The 6429-nt window shown below is 41.1% G+C and overlaps 1 long non-coding RNA gene across 1 annotated transcript; it reads left to right on the top strand.

Annotated features, from left to right (window-relative positions):
• Positions 1–3371: 3371 nt before the first annotated feature.
• Positions 3372–5998, top strand: LOC109931779. Its single transcript, XR_007266261.1, has 2 exons — positions 3372–3409; positions 5326–5998. It is a non-coding gene; the product is annotated as an uncharacterized LOC109931779 (long non-coding RNA).
• Positions 5999–6429: the final 431 nt, after the last annotated feature.

Here is a 6429-nt window from a genome sequence, read left to right as displayed (position 1 = left end):
AGCTCCACATTTCAATTGTGCCCAGCCCCTGCAGTTTCCTTCTCCATCCTATGCATCCTAAACCTTGCCTCATCGCCTCATAATTGCCTTTCCCCCAGCTATAACTCTTGCCCTGCTTTATATACCGATCCCTTTCCATCGCTAAAGTAAACGTAACCGAATTGTGGTCACTATCACCAAAGTGCTCACCTACCTCCAAATCTAACACCTGGCCTGATTCATTACCCAGTACCAAATCCAATGTGGCCTCGCCTCTTGTTGGCCTATCTACATACTGTGTCAGGAAACCCTCCTGCACACGTTGGACAAAAACTAACCCATCTGAAGTACTCGAACTATAGCGTTTCCAGTCAATATTTGGAAAGTTAAAGTCCCCCATAACAACTACCCTGTTACTTTCGCTCCTATCCAGAATCATCTTTGCAATCTTTTCCTCTACATCTCTGGAACTTTTCGGAGGCCTATAGAAAACTCCCAACAGGGTGGCCTCTCCTTTCCTGTTTCTAACCTCAGCCCATACTACCTCAGTAGACGAGTTGTCATCAAACGTCCTTTCTGCCACCGTAATACTGTCCTTGACTAACAATGCCACACCTCCCCCTCTTTTACCACCTTCCCTGATCTTACTGAAACATCTAAACCCCGGAACCTGCAACAACCATTCCTGTCCCTGCTCTATCTATGTCTCCGAAATGGCCACAACATCGAAGTCCCAGGTACCAACCCATGCTGCAAGTTCACCCACCTTATTCCGGATGCTCCTGGCATTGAAGTAGACACACTTCAAACCACCTTCCTGCCTGCTGGTACACTCCTGCGATAGGGTTGAAACCTTATTTATGACCTCACTACTCTCAACCTCCTGTACACTGGAGCTACAATTCAGGTTCCCATCCCCCTGTTGAATTAATTTAAACCCTCCCGAAGAGCATTTGCAAATTTCCTCCCCAGGATATTGGTACCCCTCTGGTTCAGGTGTAGACCATCCCATTTGTAGAGGTCCCACCTACCCCAGAATGAGCCCCAATTATCCAGGTATCTGAATCCCTCCCTCCTGCACCATCCCTGTAGCCACGTGTTCAACTGCTCTCTCTCCCTATTCCTCGCCTCGCTAGCACGTGGCACGGGTAACAAACCAGAGATAACAACTCTGTTTGTTCTAGCTCTAAGCTTCCACCCTAGCTCCTTGAATTTCTGCCTTATGTCCCCATTCCTTTTCCTCCCTATGTCATTGGTGCCTATGTGGACCACGACTTGGGGCTGCTCCCCCTCCCCCTTAAGGATCCCGAAAACACGATCCGAGACATCATGGACCCTGGCACCTGGGAGGCAACACACCAACCGCAAGTCTCTCTCGTTCCCACAGAATCTCCTATCTGTCCCCCTAACTATGGAGTCCCCAATGACTAATGCTCTCCTCCTCTCCCCGCTTCCCTTCTGAGCAACAGGGACAGACTCTGTGCCAGACACCTGTACCTCATGGCTTACCCCTGGTAATTCCCCCCCTCCAACAGTATCTAAAACGGTATACTTGTTTTTGAGGGGAATGGCCACAGGGGTTCCCTGCACTGTCTGCCTGTTCCCTTTCCGTCCCCTGACTGTAACCCATCTACTTTTTTCCTGTACCTGAGGTGTGACTACCTCCCCGTAACTCCTCTCAATTACCCCCTCAGCCTCCCGAATGATCCGAAGTTCATCCAGCTCCAGCTCCAGTTCCCTAACACGGTTTCCGAGGAGCTGGAGTTGGGTGCACTTCCCGCAGATGAAGTCAGTGGGGACACTAGTGGTGACCCTTACCTCCCACATTCTACAGGAGGAGCATACAACTGCCCTAACATCCATTCCCACTGTTCTGAATTCCCAAACAGACAAATAAAAAAGAACTAGTAGCCTTACCAAATCAGCGCTCAGAACCTTTTTTTTTGGTTAGAGGAGGATGATGACACTACCTAGGTAGTGTTTCGGGTAAAGCAACCGCCCAAATATATTACCTCACTTACTCCAAAAATGGAGTCACGCGAGGTAACCGAAAAGCTTACCTTCCCAGGCTGCCCTCGCGCTTCCTCCCGGACTCCCGCCGCTGAAACATCCTGCATTTACATCACCGGCCCTGCCATTTTTGTGTTTATTAATTTGATACTTTTACATGATTAATAACCCTACCGTAGCCAATAAGTATAATGGCTAGAAACTTCACTAACAATTTATTCACAACTGCATGATTTTATCTTAATTTTGAGGAATAAATGCATGAAACACTTGCCCATCTATCACATACCTCTTTCCTTATGATGTTGATTGAGGGATAAATACGGATCAGGGTATGACCTTGCATTCCTTTACATTCACCTCAGAGGACAACCCAATTTAACGTCTCATTCAAAAGACAGCACCTCCAACAGTGCAGAGCTTTAGCTCTGCAGTGTTTTGATCTTTGTGCTCAAACTCCAGGAGAGGGATTTGAACACACAACCTTCTGACTCAAGAGGTGAGAGTACTACCACCTTAGCAAGTTTGACAAGTAAATAAAGTACTCCAGCAAGTAGTTCTAATGTCATCTTTCAGCATTGCATCAAGTGGTTTATTAGCTTCCCTCTATACCTGTGTAAAGATTGTTACAAGTTACTTCAAAATATTGCAAGAATGACTGCACTTTAAAGCCAATAAGAAACTTCTTGACAATTCTTTGGAATGATCTGACAGGAGCCACATAAAATACTTAAAAGCATAACAGTATTTATGTCTAACTTGTAGGGTAATTATATTTCACATCAAGCGAGAAATATATTGAATAAGTGAACAGGTCACACTTGGTACCAAATATATGCCTTATTTCACTTTACAAAACACCAGGAACATCATCACAGAATGTAAATTCAGGATGGGTTTATTATCAATGGTGCCAACTTGTTTCTAATTTTCAAATTTCCTTCTGGAAGTATGAATGATGCTGAAAGCCTCATGTTTGTTCTCCAGTCTTAGGTGATTGTTCTTCTGGATTTGCTGTAGTCCCAATGGTTGGAGTCTGGGCTCCAATCACACAAACAGTGTATCCTGGATGGTGTTTTGACTGTTGTGGCAGCTATACCCATCCAAGTGCATGATGAGTTAACCATCACTAGGCTGACTTGAGCCTTAGAATTGGGGGAAATATTGAGAGATCAGGAGCTTAAACCTCTCCAGAATTATGTTAGCATGGATTGGTCTTTGTCTTAGTTTGTATAGCTAGCAGAGCCAGTGAAAACTGAATAAATTTGTTGCATATTTATAAAAATGTAACATTAATTTTTTTTATATTTATTCAGGGGACGCAGACTTCACTAGCTAGGTCAACATTAATTGCCCATCCCTTAATGCCTCAAGGTGGTGGTGATGAGCTGCCTTCTTGAACTGCTGCAGTCTGTTTGGTGTAGGTACACCAATTATGAAATTTACATTATTTATTCACAAAGTACTTTCTGAAATTAAAACTATTAAATAGGACAGCTTAACTTTCTGTAGCACTCTTCAGGTGCAGAAACATTTATCAGCACCTGTCTTTATTAGCATTTGCAAGACTGTAGACTAATCAAAAGGGGAGAAAAATTGAACAAATATGCTCTGCAGAAGTCTTTGAAGACTGGCAAGCAGCAGATAAGGTACAGCTGCTAGTGGAGAGTTTAGAAGGCAAGACATAGAAAACATATGTAAGAGTGTCCTACTGGAACAGATCACTGTAGATTTTGACCAGTTGGTAGTAACAGAGCTTAGTCTGAAGATGCATTGGTGATTTTAACTACAGAAGTAGTTCAGAACTTTGGTTTTGCATCCACTGAAATAAAAGGTCATCCTCCAGTTCAAAGGATTGGAGCATAAAGTAGGGAAGTTTAGGTAAAACTATACAAGGCATTAGTTAGACCACAGCTGGAATACTGTGAACAATTTTGGGCCCCTAATTTAGGAAAAAGATGTACTGGCATTGGAGGCAGGTGAGAGAAAGTTCATGAGGCTGATACTATGTATGGAGGGATTGACTTGAGAAATTGAGTAGGTTGGGCCTGTATTCTGTGGAATTTAGAAGGAGAACGAAAGGCAACCTAATTGAAGCATGCAAGACCCAGGTTGACAGGTTAGATGCGGAAAGGTGGTTTTTCCTTGTGGGACAGTCCAGGACCAGAGGGCATAATCTCAAAATAAGGGGTCACACACTTAAGACAGAGTTGAGGAAGAATTTCTTCTGAGTGTAGAAGATCTGTGGTTATTAAGCTAACAAGGCTGAGTGTTTAAGTATATGTAAATGTTTAAGTATATCTAAAGGTTGAGATAGAGTTCTTTTTAAAATCAGTAAGGGAATTAAGAGTTATAGGGAAAACAGTAGGATCTCAATGAATATTTGATATAGGTGGCATGATTTACTGAAAGAGGAGGTAACTCTAAATACCAAATCAGGGTAAGAATTGAAGCAGAAGCCATTTTTCTGCAAGCTGTCACCAAGTAATAATCTAAATGAAGGGGAGGCAAGCCTTTGGGGTGTACCAGTCATAACCACTTGCACAGAACTTGAGTATTATTGAAAATAAACATGTAAATTTTAAACCAGGAAGCTTGACTTCAAGGTGCTGAACTGGAAAATGGCTCTCACCTATTGCTTTATATAGGTTGTATATGCAAATTCTTACATGGCAAATAGTTAAGGTATTCATTTATACCATGACGTTTGCTTGATGAACAGTATTTTAACTGCTGTTATTGGACCTTCACTCCAAATTCAAAATAATTTATTTGGGTAGGAATGCTACCCAACATAAACAGCTCTGATCTGACCAGTTGGACTTTATTTAGGATCTTGGACCCCTGCTTTAAATATGAGTAACAAGCTGTAATGATTACAAGCCTTTTGCTTTTCCCCTGTGTGATTGATGGGGGCAGGTGCAATAGTTTAAGCTTCAAGAAAGGGCTGGGGATGGATGTCAGAGTGGGAAAATGTCAAAGTATTCATTGACAAATTTTAGTTTGAAGTTTGGATCAAAGTTCCTCTATCTGCGCAATGGTGTTGCATGCAAAGGCCTACTTTCACCTCCTACCCAGGGAACTTTTTCCATCTTTGATATTTAAAATATTTCTCATTGTATCTTTGTGTACATACTTCTATTGCCATCAAAATACAAAATTTAGCTATGTGCCAGGACTCCAGCCAATGTAGTCTCACGACTGAAGTTACTAAATACCATTTCCAAGGCCAGTTCGCTTTTTGTTATATGTCGTTGCATAGAATGCAGTACTGGAAAGGAACCAACTAGACCTCTTCATTATAACTAAAGTATTTTTTTTTTGGTCTCATTACAGAAAAGATCAGAAAGGAAATTAATGGTGTACAATCTCCACAGAAGTGCTCAATTTCCTAAAGCTTGTATCTACTAATTTAGACCCATTGATTTTGCTGCTCAGGTGAACTGAAAGGAAACAAACAGGGCTGATTTATATGAAATGTTAAAATAAGTCAATACTCTCCTGAGCCAAATGAAGTATATAACATGGTGACTGTTTACTGCAAATACAAAAGGATGCCATTTCAGTGCAGTTGGAAATTTGACAATTTGATGCATCATCATTATTATTATTTGGTACTGCTTCTTTGAAAGCCAGAATGACATTGATGAAAAGGAAGGAGACACAGAGCCCTGGATGAAACTGTGAAGGCAAAATTATGAACATTGAATAACCAAACAGAAGATAAGTGGAGGACTACTATTTTGCTCCCCCCAGATGAATCAGACAGATTAAAGGACTGTCTGATTTGAAATATGGTGTGAAGATGAGAGATTCAGAACTGCCATTCAGCTGTGCTAAACTTGTACATCACTCTTCTTTTAATACACTTCAAATTTATGACTTAGATGAAGCTTTTATGGCTTATAGGGCTGTGTCAAATTTTATTTAACATTCATGTGAAGTGCCTCAAGATATTTTACTACATTAAATAAAAATGCTCTTGCATAAAAAACCTCTTACAAATCAATGAATGAGTCCATATTAATATTTCTTCCAGAAAGGAGTTTGTTACATGAAAATAATTGAGTATAGTAAGCTTCATAGAAAAGTGTTGGTCAACAATAATTTGCACATGGTAGTATGTAGAGATTTGAAGTCAAATGGAATACAGCAAATACATAATCTGGTTTTTATCCTACAAATGATCCAATGACCCATACTGTGGTCTCCTCTTGTTTTATATTTGAAATTGTACTTTCCGGGATCAATAATTGAGAAGTGGAGAAGGGAGCTGATCTCAGTAACATTAGTGAACATAAAGCTACCAACAAATGGTTGTGAAACCCACTTGGGTTTACTCACATCCTTTAAAGGAAGGAAAAGTGACAATCTTGACTGGCCTACATATGACTTCACACCCACCTTAGAGGAGTTGAAATCTAACTGTCTCCAATTGAT

This window comes from Rhincodon typus, chromosome 3 (genome assembly GCF_021869965.1).
Source record: "Rhincodon typus isolate 14 chromosome 3, sRhiTyp1.1, whole genome shotgun sequence".
NCBI lineage: Eukaryota > Metazoa > Chordata > Chondrichthyes > Orectolobiformes > Rhincodontidae > Rhincodon > Rhincodon typus.
This window is presented reverse-complemented; position numbering and strand designations above follow the sequence as displayed.